This window comes from Pomacea canaliculata, linkage group LG1, assembly GCF_003073045.1.
Source record: "Pomacea canaliculata isolate SZHN2017 linkage group LG1, ASM307304v1, whole genome shotgun sequence".
Lineage (NCBI taxonomy): Eukaryota > Metazoa > Mollusca > Gastropoda > Architaenioglossa > Ampullariidae > Pomacea > Pomacea canaliculata.
The window spans coordinates 38628560-38644713 of NC_037590.1; the positions used below are offsets into that span (position 1 = coordinate 38628560).

Sequence of the window (16154 nt, forward strand, 5' to 3'; positions counted from 1 at the left end):
CGGCAGCTTCCGAGGAAGTCGGTGGGTGAGGTGTCACCAGCTCGAGTATCTATGGCAGGGGGCAATTTGATAGCAAAGATATATCTTACACGTATGTCTGAACGCAATCACGGGGATACCTGGATACCTGTGCCCTCAATAACAGGTAATCTGCATACAAGGCATAGCATGTTGTGAATAGATGGGTAGGTGTCGCACCGGTCTGCCAAACACGGTACATGCAGCTACAAACAAAACTGACATGGAGATGCGGCTAAAATAAGCTGACAGCCCCTACCATTTCCTTCCCCATAATCGGATCGGGTTAGAAGCATACAAAGTTTTTATGTCTAAAACTAGCATAAGACTATAAATTATAGTATATTTTTCCTGCAGGTATTTCACTGATCGACGCAGTATGAAATGCAAGTTTAAACAAATTCAAAGCTTAACAAGATTACAAAAAATATCAACGCTCTTAAATCACCCTGTGGTAATCCACTCTGATCCTCCTCTGACCAAAGAGTAGTGGAACACTATGCTGGAGCAGAGCTCTTCAGTTATTTACTGCGCTCTCTCCTTGCCGTGCCACACTCCACGGGAAAAATTCGGCAGACGCCTCGTTGTCTCAGGCCTCACCGTTTGGAATTATATCGCTGCCCCTTTTTCTTTGAACTGTCCACATATCTTCAAATAAGTCAAATCTGACCTTAAAACCTGCATCTCTTTAAGACATATCTTTCATAATCAAGCTGACTGTTCCCTCAAATCTTAATCATCATTCATCCACTTATAGTTATGGTATCATCTGCTTGCCGACGTTTAAATGTTTCGTGTATGGTTGACTTTGTGGCCTTTTGTTTGAAGTCGCCTCCACACGGGGATTTATTATTAGTTTCATTATGAACAAGGTTACAGAGGATATGGACCTCAAAGATCCCTGCCAGGGGGTGCCTGCACATCGGGGTCTTTCAGGAAACGAGCTGCCCAATCAAACGCCACCTCAATCATCCAGCAAACCTTTTCCAGGACAGAAGCTAAGGGGGCAGGTCACTCAAGGGTGAATGCCAAGCGCAAAAGAAATACGCTCCCAGCCAGTTGACAAACGTGCCAACCCTTAAGCGGTTCAAGCGAGGCCAATCGATTTGACCATGTCTGTTCGACCACGCAAAAGCCGAGTCGATTCGGCACTGCCGTGAGTCGATTCAATCACAGCCATCAGTCGAATTGTTTCACAGCGAGGGACAATTCGACCGCTGCTGACAGGATCCACGAGCTACAAAAGTCACATGCTTAAAACCTTAAAAAATGAAATCAGATTAACAGATTTATAATTTATATTTAACTGGAAGCTGCATGCATTTTTCACGTCTAAGATATAAAATAGACAAAGTCATATATTTTCATGGTTGATTGAATGAGGTGGTCGGATCGACCGATGACGTGCGCGCGCGTGTGTTTATATCTTGTGTGTGGGGGGGGGAAAGGTTGTGTGCGTGTGCTGCACATATTGAGTGTAGAGCATTATGTGTCACAGTGCAACGAGTCATTTGCTGTTGACGTATTGCGCTTTGAAGAGATCATCATTATCGTCGTCAATCAGGCAGCTGGAGGGAGACCAGCACTCTTTCACCTCCGCACAGGACTGTAGTTATGGATACCATTCTCAAAGAAGATGGGTATTTTGTATGCAGTTCCCAGTTAGTATTGTCGGGCTTACCATCTTTTCTCCATCATGCCAGTAGACTTGCTCCATGTTTGAAACAACAGGACACATTAAAGAGTTGAATGGTGTGGCTGATACATGCTATGCGATACAAAAAAGTAGTCGAGTGGGACAGGTTTTGTATGAGCAGATATGCCATGAAAAAAAAAATCCACTTGCGCACTAATAATATTTTTAAATCCGTATAACACAAGTACGAAATGGCATAAACGGAAGTTTTCTCGACGAAGCAAACTTGAGAATTTTGTGAAAGTGTATGCGGACTTCGATCTCTAAAGATGCTGTGGCTTCTTTTTCTCGTCGTTGTTAGAGGCATATTAAGTGATACGAGGTGTTTACAATGTAGAACCGCATCCCACTTGTCCATACAATCATTGCAGGACCGAACGACCTCTGTTAAAATTACCTTTCATGAACCTAGTGACGGAAGGAAAGAGTGCAGGAAGGCTAACCCGAAAACAGCAGCGTTCTTGAAAGACAACACAGCCCTCACAAAAAATCGCTGAAAATAGAGCATAACATATCACATGAACATATTCCTTTACGAAGAAGAGCCACGAGAATATTATATTAATTGTTCTCTTAATCACACTTGGATTAACAGGAAGTGACGAAATGGAAATATTTCTAAAAATAGCGTCATCTGCGTGAGCTGAATTCGAAGAGGAAAGATGAAATAAAAGAAAACAGACCAGGACACAATGTGTTATTGGTGAATATGCTCTTCGACACATAAAGATAATGGCTATAGACACCAGTGGATGAACGTTGTTCAGTGAACTGAATACACAGATCCCTGCTTTGTTCATACGTGCAGTGCGAACTTCATCCCCACATCGTACTCAAGAATTTGCCTCAAAACATTTCAAAATCGATTGCTATCCAGTCACTTATACAGGACAAGCAAGTCTTGGATTTTCAGCAAAACGAAGAGATTTTCCTACATCGAACACAAGCACGATGAGCTATTAAAACCAACTACGACTGCTGGTAAAAAGTGTAAACAAAGATCAAGCACCATTCTGGTCTACAAGTAACGTCGTGACGCAGTCACAAACACATTATCAGTCGCATCCTTATCCAGCACAATACTAAAAACAGCTGACAGTGTGAAAGCACCATTGATGTGCATGCTCGAAACAGCTAAAAAGAATTGAGGATGACAAGCGTATGAGGAACTTCAACGGGAAAAAATGCGAGTAAGTAAGGCAGCTAAACGAGGAAAAGCAAGTTTTACATAGATAAATATGAACCAAAATTCTATATTATATTTTAATGGTAAAATACTCACTACCAGCAGTAAGCAGTAACTATAAAATAGAAATGTAACTCTGGAAATTAACGATCTATAAAAATATATATATATATATGAATCTAGTCTTCGAAAAAAGAAACCCGCACATTTGAAATGTGTTTATATTTTATTAACAAAATACACATGGAAACAATTATTTGAAGTGCACTCACTTAGTAACAGAATCAATAATAATACAACGTAGGCTGCAATGACCGTGATTGTTGCCCATTAAATTTTGATCTGGAGAATATTTACTGATCAGTTTGTTTAAATTCCGTCGAAGCTTCTAAATAAAGTTCAGAGTTCATCTGCAGGGATGCATTCCAAAAGCATCCGTTTCATTTTCTGAGCAAAATATAGCTTCTTGAACACAACCTGAGCGATGTGTCTTCATCTGACTCGAAGGCGTGCATAGATTTGCTGAACTGAGTCTCATTCACTGTTACAAACACTACTTCAACGCAACGGAACTCTCCAGTCGAGGAGAGTAATTTTCTTCTTTCTTAATGGCAGACGAGAATGCTGATCTTTGAAAGCTTATGTATTGAAAAGTAAGCATAACTATGTATTCATATTTGGGGAATTTATTATTATTATTATTTTAAAATGAACTTAAACTCATCATCATCATCACAACAATATTTTTGTCTCACCACCACTGCCACCACACCACCACCACCACCACCACCACCACCACCACCACCACCACCACCACCACCACCCTTAACATTCCTTTAGTGCTGTTTTTTTCCCCCTTCTTCTCGTTATTTTAAGCGCAGCGTAAAATCAAACAAAATTACAGCATAATCCCAGCCGCCGGACCTTATCGTGTTTGTTTTCCATTTCTTCAGCTTCATCTAAGCCAGATCTGTTTCCTTAATTACACACAAGCCGAACAACGTCTTGGGCGCCATCACGGCTTAACTGGAAGACGCCTGTTTACAGCAGCACCAATTTATTTTTGACCTATTTTCTTCTGCACTTTCCGACGCCAGCACTTTGGTGTGGCCCTCCCTACTCTCTTTCCGCTTCTAGAAAAGTGTCTAAGTTCTTATCTTTCAAACCCCTCCCTCACGCACGTGCGCGCGCCCAAAGAAACAATGCTCTTGTCCTTCCTTCCTCCCCCTCTCTCTCTCTCACACAACCACTTTTCGTATCTTCTGGTGCCATTGTTACAACTTTTAGTACCCACTAACATATCAAACCAAAATATATATTTCAGATGACAGAAGGCGAGCTCGATCCTTTCGGAACGACCCCCGTAGACAGATTTCATCCGAGTGGCTGCCGCTGAAGCAGCCGACCCGCCGTGAGAAGCTCGACGAGTATTTTTACATTAGCACGCGCAACGGGCACGCGCGCTGGAGACCCGGATGAAGGATCGTCTGCCATTTCAGCCGCTCGGTTTCAGGATACGCAGTGCGAGTCTGAGGTGCTGCGTGTGAGTGTACCTTGGTGCGTGTGTGCCTGTCCGTCATGGAATACAAGAAATGGATTTCTTCCGCGGCTGTCCTTCTGCTCGCCCTGCTGTCACTGGTGAAGGAAGGTGAGTGTCGGGGTCGTCAGGTAGAGTCGTCATGACGCCCAGAAGCAGATGCAAGCGTTGGAGCGCGGGGCGAATGGCGTCTTGCCTGCGCGTGAGTGCTTGCGTGCGTGGGTGCGTGCAAGAGCGTCTGTGTGTGTTTGTGCGTTTCAGGTCGCCGTTGCAGTTCGCAATGGTGTCCTTTTTGTTTCTCTGGACAGAGCGGAACCTGTCTTTGCCGTGCAACCACTCCTGCATTGTCCTTTGCAGCCTCAGCATTACGTAGCTTCCGGTCACATCAAGGGACACCCGCTCTCTCTCTCCTCCTTGTGATGCAATCAGCATCGAACTGCACATTTTCATCCTCCATAAGTGCATAGTCTTGCTGTAGAAAAGGTTGGTCTATTTTAGTTGACCTACTTCCGAACCATTTTGTTTTTAAAGACAGGCTCGATTTTCTTCCTGAAATAAGTGTTCGTCGTCTTCTGCTTGGGCTTGAGCCATGTTGTTTTCTGTTCATTCTCGCTGCACTTTCCAGTGCAATTTTTCTGACCGGTCTACTATTATATGCATGCCGTCAGTTATAGTGTGAGGTATTAGGAAATAGCACCTGACTAATTAAACTCTCAATTTATATGCGTGATGTTTATGTTAAGTTAAGAAGATGAGACGGTAACAAAAGGCATAATAAAAACCCTTTATAATTCTTTTTTATTTTCCCTTGAAAAGAAGCACTATATATTTTATGTGTTTTCACGGAGCATGCAGGTTGAAAGTCACATAAATGTTGTCCATAACAAAAGCCTGAAAGTAGAAATTCAAGAGATTTTTTTCTGACTCAACGAAATCACGCGAATGAGAAGCAACAGGGTTAAATTGTAAAGTGACATCAGAGCAAACCAACCCCACCCACCCTTCTTCTGTTTCCTCACACCCTCCCGCTCTTTTCCCTCGTTCCCAGAGCAGCGTCACTACTATAGTCTGTCTGTCTGTGAAGGGGTCGTAATGGCTTCTGTGCTCGGCAAACCGATTCTCATCCCTTCCTTGCGTTTGGAGACGCGCGTGCTTGCTGTGCTCCGTGTGACCGGTAGCCTAGGGAACGAGACCGGCATCCTGCGTGTGGTGCCGCTTTACTCGCGGTTCCAAAGTCTCCAGTCGATTGTCGGCAACCGTATTGCTGTGTTGCGGGGGACCCTGGTGGGTGTCCATTTTGAGAAGTGTGCATGGTCTGCAGCTGGACTGCGCGTGAATGTTGAGGGTCAAGCTAAGCCCGTGCTGTGTTTCTGCTTCGACTGGCGAGTGCGTGAACCTAAGCTATATCGATTCCAACTCCCTCCTCGCGCGCATAACGGTGTGAGTGTGGTTTTTGTGTCTGCATGTGTGTACACGCGGTCATTTGCAATTTGGGTGTTCACATACTGCGGTTTGGGCCCGCCTTCAGTGAGGGGGATAGGCACTATTCATCATCATCATCATCATCATCATCATCGTCGTCGTCGTCGTCGTCGTCGTCGTTACACTAGGGAGGGGAACATGCAGGCAACTAGAAAGCAGGATGTTAAGATAATTGCTAGGAATATAGAGACAGACTTGAAGAGACAAAGGGCGTGGATGTTGACTGGTTTTTTTAAATGCCTTGTCACGGGTGCCACATCCAGAGAAAATAAATGGGCCAGAGACGGGAACTGAACGTGCGACACTCAATCCTCACCACCTTAGATAAGCGCTGCGTTGCTACACCGCCCTTAAAGGCTAACCACAGTGCAAATTTATTCTCAAATGTGTTGGTTTTTTAGTTCGTTAAAAGCTGATTATTGTCAAAATTTGGTCTAAAAGATGTTGCATTCCCGAGATACAAGTCTATGAATCTTGAAGTTTTTATCTAGTTCTTGGCTATGACTTTTTTTCATGTAAGGTCACATATCGGCTCCATAACTAAGCAACGCCCCATTAATGTTTGCTCAGAGCTGTCACATTTGCAACGGCCTTCAGTGACCCCAGAACTGCCAGTTGATGTCAAGCTACATGTGTTTTTAATTAACATTCTTTACTAAAGTTTTAATTAGAAACAGGTGTATATCCTGGTAATCTGCCTGCAGCATTGATTTTCATTTCATGTTTGACTCAGGGTAGCCTTTAAGTTGGGGAGGTAAAAACTCCATTCCCATCTACCCTCTTTGATCGGAGGAGGAGGAGGGGCGTGAAAAATAGATTCATTAGAACAGACACATGTGGGCACATAAAACCAAGTGGAAGGCAGGAAACGGAACTGTGGACTGTTTTTCCTTCAGTTGCAAGTTCAGTCTGCGCTCACTGATCCTATTGTGACGTTTGTCGGTTGTGTAACGTATCTGTTGGAGTCCCAAGGGAGGGAGAGAGGACTTTGTGATGTCGAGACTGTGCAGACTATTTTCCAAACCACTAAAAGACATGTTTTCAAACTACATTGCAATGAAAACCAACCAACCAACAAACAAACAAACAAACAAACAAACACCCAGCTATTTGAGTAACAAGGTTTGGACCCCGCAACAAGAGATGGTTACTATTGAAGCGATTCCGCTTCATCTGATTTCTTCAGTTCCGCCAAATTAGACTAAGGGATTTTCTGTAGACCGGTATCTTATTGTTGGTGTGTTGATTGCCCGTTTCAATTATGTGTTTTTAAAAGGAAAAAGCAAGGGGGACGTAACGTTGGATACATAATAGATACTGATGTCAATAACTGCTTTCTCTCGAAATTGTGGATTGAAAACAAAATGGTGGCTAAAAAACAATATGGTCGGTTTCCCCAGCAGCACACAATGCCGAAAACAAACGGGTCCATAGAAAGTATACTGGACTCATGTCCTTCACCAAGGGAACCATGTAGTTTTGGAATTCTGTGGTTCTAGGGTTACTCTATGGCAAATGGTAAACAAACCGATTCTGCTTCGTGACGTAGGAGGTATCACGAGACAAAAAGGTATTCTGTGTCACGCTAGTCTTCTCCACTCTGTGCCTCTATTCGTCCCTCTTCTCAGGTTTGATATTGTACGGACCGACCCCTGCCCCCCCCTTCCAGATCCAAGGCTTATTGAAAGACTGAAGATGGACATTTGCACAGGATGGGGTCACTCGGCAACCAAACATGGCTGCCTCCTTGTACCGCACTAGAACTTTACTTTACATGCGATTGGAAGCATTTACGTTTTTATTCCTAGGAATGGATGGGTAAGTTATCTACGATTATCGCAAATTTATTAGCTTTCTTCAAATATTAAAAACAACAGCTGTATTATCCTCGTAACAATCTCACAAAGAGATTTGTGAGGACCGATCTCGCTATTACCTCATCGTATAGGTTCACTTGATTCGAGAGTAATTATTTACCAGCATTGTGTGGTTAAAACGACTGCTCATCAATGCCGAGACTTGGCTGCATTGTACACCACGAATACTGGAGATCTTTAAGCTTTCGTTTGCTGATTTTGCACTCTTATTGTATTGACCACCAGCGTTCTCAACAACCACTTTCAGAGAGGACATAACTTGGGGTCGATGAAGTACGCCGCCCACGAGGTGGCAAACGTCCACAAGACGACTTGTGAGACTGGTCTGAACAAACCCTGCAGTACTGTTTGTTACAGAATTAGATGCCTGAAAAAATGTTCCAATATTTTGGCTTTGTCTGCTTCATACAACTGTTGGGTTTCGATTGTCAGGCGTACGATTCCAAAGCCTCAAAAATGCTGTTACATGGAAAGAAATGGACTAAAGCTTTATAACTTTATCGTAATGGCTTCAGCTGCCTGGGTATTCTTCTAGTCTAAATACAACAATTTCTCATTTCCTGATAAACTGTAAGATGGTGACCAGGTAAATGCTTTCTAAGAGGTGGGAGCCGAGAGCTCATTCTCAAAGATTTAAAAAATCAGTGTTTCGTGGTATAGAATAGAACAGAGTTCTGATAACTGTGTCATCTCCCTTCCTTGTTGTATCCATTTGAATGATTTTTATTTCCGTCTTCCCGACCTAATCCTGTGGTCCGTTTCAGTATCAATCGCAGAGTCAGCAAAGGCAGTTATCAAAGAACGCGATGACAGCCTGGCACGGGAACTATTTTTAGTCTCGGCAAACAGCAACTGGCGGAGGAGATCCATAGTTTCGGTCGATGCCCAAGTGTACCCAGCCAATGTCCTCTAGGTCAGTCACAGTTCTCATTGCAAACCGACACTTATCCATGCACATGCTGTTGCATGTCAGAGAATGCTGATGCTGTCTCCACGGTGCCTAGCAGCATCCGTAACAACTACAGCGTGACGAGGTCGAATGGTACTAAAAATAGAATCGGGAATGTCCTTTGCAAGTAGGTCTCCCAAAGACTGATAAGACCATTGTCTTCAAAGCAAGTGTACATGTCGCTGTTTTCTGTTGTTGTTGTCTTTTTTCTTCTTCTTCTCGTAAGTGGATGGCTGAGCGGTTAGACACTGGCATCCAAGGGTGGAGGCGCTCGCACCAGCTGGTTCGAGATCCATGTCCAGAACCCACGAGTGTGATCCACACTTTAGGTCTGGCACATGGACAGGAACACTAGACCACTTTGATAGCTAGTTGGGTTAATATTGAAGTAAACGATTAATTATAAAACTTGTGGTAGGTCACGGATGAAAAAAAATAAGGATCCTTCGAAAGATCCTATGAAGATTGACTCTGGTCAATATTTCTAATAATAAAACGTGAAACATAAGTACGTGCTTAGTGGAAAGGCGAAGGATAAATGGGAAATATAAAGTACGTAGAAGAATTAAAGCATAAAACTCAACCCCGAGTTGTTGCTCAAATTTACTCCTTTCATTAGTGTGTGATATAAATGCTATTTTATATTCGCATTTGTTTCAGGTTTCCTAGAAACTAGACCTGTTGATAAATTGCATGGGCCGCAGAAGCCAGCGTTGAACTCTGTAAATCTTCATTTCTGGGGAATTGATGGTTAATATATCATTTTCGAACTACCAATCCCACCATTATGGTGCTGCAGATAAAAAAAAATTATGCCGAAAGGACCTGAAGGGAAAATCGCTATTCAGTCCAGATCCAAGCACATGTTCAGCACAAGACCAATCGGAGCGATACTTCCCCTTCATCTTTAGTGCATCAGCTCCACGTTCCCCACTTTTCTCATTTTTATATTCCTTGGACCGTAAAGATGATCGATTGAGCTTCTGGTGGCCTCCGCATTGTGTCCGCATTGCATTTCTCTCCATCCCTTCCAATTTTAATCAGATCAGTGACTTTAGCCGCCACTCTTGGTGCACAGGGTGACTCTAGCAACTGAAACAATGACATATTGAGCAATTTAGCAATGAAACTGGTCAAGATGCTGTTGGGCTGGCTTTTTCTCTTGCTTTTATACTGATTTATGTCAAACATCTTGAGAGAATGGAGGGCAGCTTGAATACTTGCATCCAAACTGTGAGGATATTTTTTAACCTTACAAGTGTGGTCGAACATACCAATAAGTTTGTCAAAGTAATTCCTTCGATGTCATCTTTATCAGTTGTGTCTGTCTTCAGATGCTACCGTATCAGGTTTATGTAGGTGTGGACATCATCTAGCTTGTTGCTCCACGATAGAGTTATGACTGAGAGGTGAGCGTCTGCTCTGCTAGAAGTATTATCCTGGCCTCTAGATAAGAGGATACAGAGCATAAACTTTTTCTAACAACAACGCAGACAGCGTTATCGACAGAGTTTTTTTAAAAAACATCTGTCATAAGATGGTTGTAAATGTCAGCAACAGCTGCATACTGGAAATTTTTTAAAGTTGTGAAAACACAAAACAGCGTTAACAAATTTGCAATTTATAACTTACAAAAACACAAAGCAATGTAGACGAGTGTAGGCTGATCATCATGACCGGAGAAGTGATTGGAGTCCAGGTACAGGTCGTGTTGATACTGGTCGAAATGTACTGGACAGAGACTGGTGTGATAAAACTTTCTGAAGCCACCATCCAGAGGTGCTACCACTAATGTTAAATAAACCAGCGTGAAATGCTAAAGAAAACAAAAAGCATGCAACCTTTACAGTTTGCCAAAACAAAAAACAAACAAAAAACAACAACAAAAAACAACAAACAAAACAAAAAAACAAACGAAACGAAATACAGTGGCAGGGCTTTCAGAAAGTACTGGAAATATTGCTTTATGAGTACCAATATGGCGGCTAGTCGGCTTCAAGCAAAGCCAGCCACGGTCTCGCCATTACCTTCAGGTCAGCGGCTGAAACCGAGAGGCAGCCCCCCTGAGCGGGCCAGTGATGTTGGAAGCTATGAAAGTCACGTGCTGCGCGTGTCTTGCATCATCTCCCAGACCTAATTTGTCGAGATGGGTAAGAGGGGAAGGAGAAAAGGAGCCTTCGTCTGCAAGTTCCTGCACAGAAAAAGAAGGAGAATAAAAGAACTTGTTTATTATTCTTGCGCATTCTCTGTTCCAAGATGAAATTTATGATACGTATATTCATGAAAATGGAACACTCTGTTTACCCCCGCTTTCCTCCACACGGTGGAGATACCTATCACACACTGACTAGCTGGCCTTCACAATCTCACACTCGTCAGCCTTATCAACAGACGTGCAGATGTAACTTCCGTCATCACAAGCATGCACGAACAAACATGCATGTACTCACTTTCAGTGCAAAGGTTGGACAATTTTTATTCGTTTATACAGTTTTATACTCGGTGTACCTTTACTCAGAATATCTCAGTTGTTGAAGAACTACTTGACTTAAAATTGGCTTCTTTCGTTGGACAAGAAACGCATGGGCGTCGAGATGTTTCGTCGCAGTACCTCTCTGGTGGTTCTTTCTGCTCAAATAAGACTGCGTACTTGGTAATTCGAGTTCTCAGAGAGAATGAGTCTATACTAAAATGGTTGCCACCATCATAATAAACACTGTAGCCAGCGACAATTGTGAAGAACACTGTCATTTTTAATGACTGGTCTTCTTCACCATAATCATATCTGTTGCTTTCTGCGTATGGTTGCATCAGCTTCTTATGGTTCAACAGATGAATATGTATTAATATTATACATTCAGAGTGTTTTTAATAGTCAGAGGGTACCCAAGCGTGTGAGAAAGGGAGGCACAATACGAATGACCATGTCACCATCCCAACAGAAAATTTGCATCAGTCGGAACAGGCAGATGCGAGAGTAGCTGGCCCTTGGATTGTCCCATGTCTGTTCCACCAGAGTTTTGCCAGGAGAGCCGATCTCCCGTCCACGAAGAGAACTGAGCGGATAAAGGAGAATGGAAGGACGTGGGTGGTGAGTGCCAGTCAGCAAAATCCTGATCAATCTTAGACAAACGCATGAGAAACGGAAAGAGAGCATCGGCTGGTAGAGTCCAGTCCTCTTGTTACGCCCACCCCACCCTTGTCCTCCTCTACCCCCCTAGCAAACTCTTCCCAACTCTAAGAGACAAGGGAACAGGGGGATGTTCTGCGTTGATGAAGCTGCTTGAACGAGAATGGCATCGCAAGTAATCTGCGATATGGTTTGACCTCGTTGCCATGATTATCGAGCAGACCCATCTAGCGAAGACAAGGAATGCAAGGCACGTCTGGCCTGGGCATTTCTGAGATGGTCTTTTGACGGAGTCCCTGCCCTTGCTTGTCTTCCACGATTGGAGGTTCATCCGGGCAGAGCTAACGTATTGACGCAGCGTGAGGCAAACGGAGGAGAGAATTAAGAAAACTGCTAAACACCTCGTCTCTGGATAGTGTCCATCGGAGGAACGATCATGGATTTTCTTCCCTTGTTAAAATGTTTTCTCCTTTTCGCTTTTTTGTTTGATTGATTTAATGTTTATTTGCTTGCTTGATTATTTTTTCGTTTCTTCCTTCTGTCTTTCTTTCCTCTGCTTTCTAATCTCAAGCTTATCTCCTTCACTTTCTCGTTCTTTTTCTGGACGGTCTTCATTCTTCAATCTCCAAAGCCAGACCTGTGCTTCCACACCCTTATCACCCGCCCCTCAGCAGACTTGCCGGCTTTTGATGTGCCAAGTTGTGCATGGCGGCAGGGCCGAGAGGTTTGGTGATTTGGCGAGACTGTGTGTGATGGCCATGTGTGCATAATGGCCACGAGAGCTGCGCAAACCCGTTATTGAAGGACTTGTCAGACTGCCATGTGTCGGAAAATTTATGACTCTTGTTCTCACCCCTCTTTCTCTCTTGATGTTTACTCTCCTTGTAGCTATGCATCTAATCTCTCATTTCGTATTCCTTGAAATAATGGCAGAAAGCAACAACTGGGACGAAATTTCACTCAAAACTGTCAGGATTTCAATTTAGTTGGTGCATTTTTAACAGGTTTCCATATTTTTTTTATATATACCTCTAATACTAGTTAATTCTTGTTGCTGGTTTACAGAGAAATTAGAATTGTTCCCATTGTTTAGCTTACATATTTTTACAAGCAGTATTCACAATTATTGTTTTTATGTCAGTTACTCTGGTTATTTAATCAAATAACGAAAATATGTTTGAGTATGAATTATTGTGAGGATAATGTTCGTTATAATTATTGCTCAGAAAAATTTGCTTTTCTTAGCTCAATTTTTGTCAGTTACTATGTCTGCTGTAAAAATTAGTTTCTTAGTAACTGCTATATTATCCATCTCAAAAGTTTGATACTTTAGATTAGTCAACAGTAACTCGCCTCGCAATAATAAACACTGATTTTCGTTCTCCATCTTTGAAAGCAAAGGATTAATGACTTTCAAGCTTTCTTGACCATCCATTGTCCTCAGGGCTAGATGCGAACAAGGTCGGGAAGATTAAGTAAAGATAATGAGAAATGACAGCGTAAATAAATGTGAAAAACATCAACTGGCGTGCCTGCAACTCATTCTTTCCTAGCTCCCTCCCTCATCATTTCCATGTGTTTACGAGACCCGTTACCATGGTTCCCTGCAACAGCTTCGGGGACAGCATCTGAAGGTTATGCCCCTTACGCAGTGGGCCGTGGCAAGTTAGTTGGAAACTATAATTGTGTAATTATTGACAGGTGGGATACTGAGTTCCTATGTGCTTTCGTTTCTGTCGCAGAACAGAACGGAACAGCAGCTTTGTTATAACAGTCATTGATCGCGAGATTTTTATCCGATAATAGGCTAGATGATTAATAATTCATGGTCATAAAATGTTCTTTTTGAAGTGACTCTTTGATACATTTGTTGATGTGTAGTTTACAAATAGATTATTAACATTTTATTTTATTGTTGATGTCGTTTTCAATGTGAATGTTGGTGGCATTGTCCCGTTTTTCTACTAGTCCAAAGACTTTACATAATATGACTTTGTTAAGTCTAGAATGCTCCAATTACCCCCTATGACCTTACGGAAACTAGATTAATTGTTACTAAGATGGCCATCAGACATCGACAACCAACCGCTAACATCGGTGCCAGAAGCTTGGCCCGGAGTTTCTGGGCTCAGTAGGTGTCAGAGCTCCTACATACTGTTTTAACGGGATTGTTTGAGCTGCAGTGATGCGTTCTTGCTGGAGGCTAGACCCATGTAAAAAAATGTTGGATTGCAAACGAGGAACTAACAGCATGCTGATTAGTTTATGTCGGCCGATGCCAGCCCGAACACGAAAACGAGTTCTCTCGTGTCCTGCAGGATTGAAGCCTGCTCATCACGAACATCCGGACAGGCCGATTATTAAATTTTGAAATAAGTTTCACGAATCAGGGTCTTATCAGCGGAGCTGTCTGATAGGAGAGGAGATGATGGACGAGAAGATTGAAATGAGAACTGCCATGTCAGATGCTATTTATAACAACGTAAAACTTATATAAAAGATGAACGGATGATTGGAGAAAGTGGACAAAAGGATCGCGGGTTCGCACCCAACAGGACAGATAAAGTACCACCACCTTCCGCAGTTGAAAAGCTGAGTACTGGAGTTATGTGCCCTAGATACCCGAGTTGTGAGGCCTGGAAACCTGCAGTGAACCTGATCAGCGCCCTGCGAGTGTCGGAGCACTATTTGAGCGTTGCGGCAGCATATGTGTGCAGCGCCGGGCGAGTAGGTCATGTATTATTCCGCCTCGCTCACAGTGCCCTGTTCACTGCACATGAAGTTTTCATTAGAGGTGTCCGTGAGAGCTAGGTAAGGTGAGCACTGATCGATAGATACGAGACAGGCGGAGGGTAAAGGGCAGTCTGACCTCTCCTCCCACTCACTACTGTGCCTCCTCCCTGTCGTCCTGTAGCCATCTTCCGTTTTGTCATTCTCTCTTGCTTTTTCAACCTATATATAAGTTTATATCCTCATATGCACACATAAATGCACATATACAAAAGTATGCGTGTGCGCACACACAGAGTACATGCACACTCGGAATAACTAGAAAGGTGACCGACATTGTTGGGGAATGCATACAATAACTGAAATACTGGCTGCTTTCTGGAGGCAGAGTGTGAAATAATATATGGCAAGGTGTGGTATATAGCGCATGTTTCCTAGACCGGCGTAAACAATAACATCTGGTAAGGTCCTGACTGTGATGCATTTTGCCAAAGGTTACTCTTGCGCTACGAGTTCCGACAACTCCAGACAGGAGGAAATAACTCGTCAGACAGACGTGCGGACGTCAGAAGTCGTACAACACCGAGAACTTCAACACCTGTTCTTGCCAGGAAACGTATTCACGTCTGCCAGGAAACCTGTTGTAAGACGTGTAAAATGTTTGGCACAGAAGAGGTTTTTTTTTCTCATCCTTAGTGTGGTTGCTAGTGGAGAACTCAGACAGAGTGTTGAGGTGTTTTACAACTGTGTTCAGTTTGACTTTTATGCTTTAAGTGCTGCTAGTGTAAAGAGGTCAGTCAACACCCTGCAGTTATAAAATATAGAATAGTTAATTGAAAGCAGATGATGTGTTCACCCGGCAGTGGTTCTTTCGAAAACGAAAATATCACTTTAAAAAAATCTATTAATATTGTCTACATGGAGATATGGCCACCATGTGAAATCAGCCAACCCTCAGTTGTGGGGGATGCTTGTTCGGGGGAAGAACACGGTTTTATCTTGAGGGTACATGTCGTCCTTTCAAGTACCACTTGATCACAGGCATTCAGAGTAGAACAAACTTCAGGCAAGTTCGCTCACAACGCCATTTGACAGTTGAGTATATCCTACTACAGTTTAGTAATGTTACCACTTGACTGCTTCTCTGCTTGAGACAGATATCAGAAAACAACCAACCAACCGTCCTATTCTTTTGCCAAGGAACTTTTTAAAAATTGTATTCAGTAAGTACAGTTTACATACCTTGGTATCAAACACCCCTTTCATTCTTAAATCTGTATAAAAGGGTAGGGCACAGGTAGAAAAGAGATTCTGAGGCGAAGTAAAGTGTCTTATGAAAATAGGGAAAAGAAAATGTCCCGTCCACATGTACCGAGTCAAACAGCTTTACCTCATTATATAGGGAGTTGCTATTGCAAAGATAAAGAAAATTTTGTTTGAAGGTATTTCTGTCGAGCAACACTTTCATCTTCTTCCAACTTTCTTTTTTTTTGATCTGCACGCAGTTGGACCGCCATTAGCTTCTCTCCGCCAGCAACAAAATCTGTCG

At 42.9% G+C, this 16154-nt stretch overlaps 1 long non-coding RNA gene across 2 annotated transcripts in view; it reads left to right on the forward strand.

Moving 5' to 3' along the window:
* The first annotated feature begins 23 nt into the window (after positions 1-23).
* LOC112562489 overlaps positions 24-16154 on the forward strand; it is a 30562-nt gene continuing 14431 nt past the window's right edge. The window contains exons 1-2 of one of the 2 annotated variants that reach the window (XR_003098872.1): positions 24-145; positions 4225-4548. This is a non-coding gene — a long non-coding RNA (uncharacterized LOC112562489). Of the gene's footprint in view, positions 146-2360; positions 2905-4224; positions 4549-16154 lie in introns of those variants that run through there. The other variant, XR_003098871.1, reaches the window with a different exon arrangement.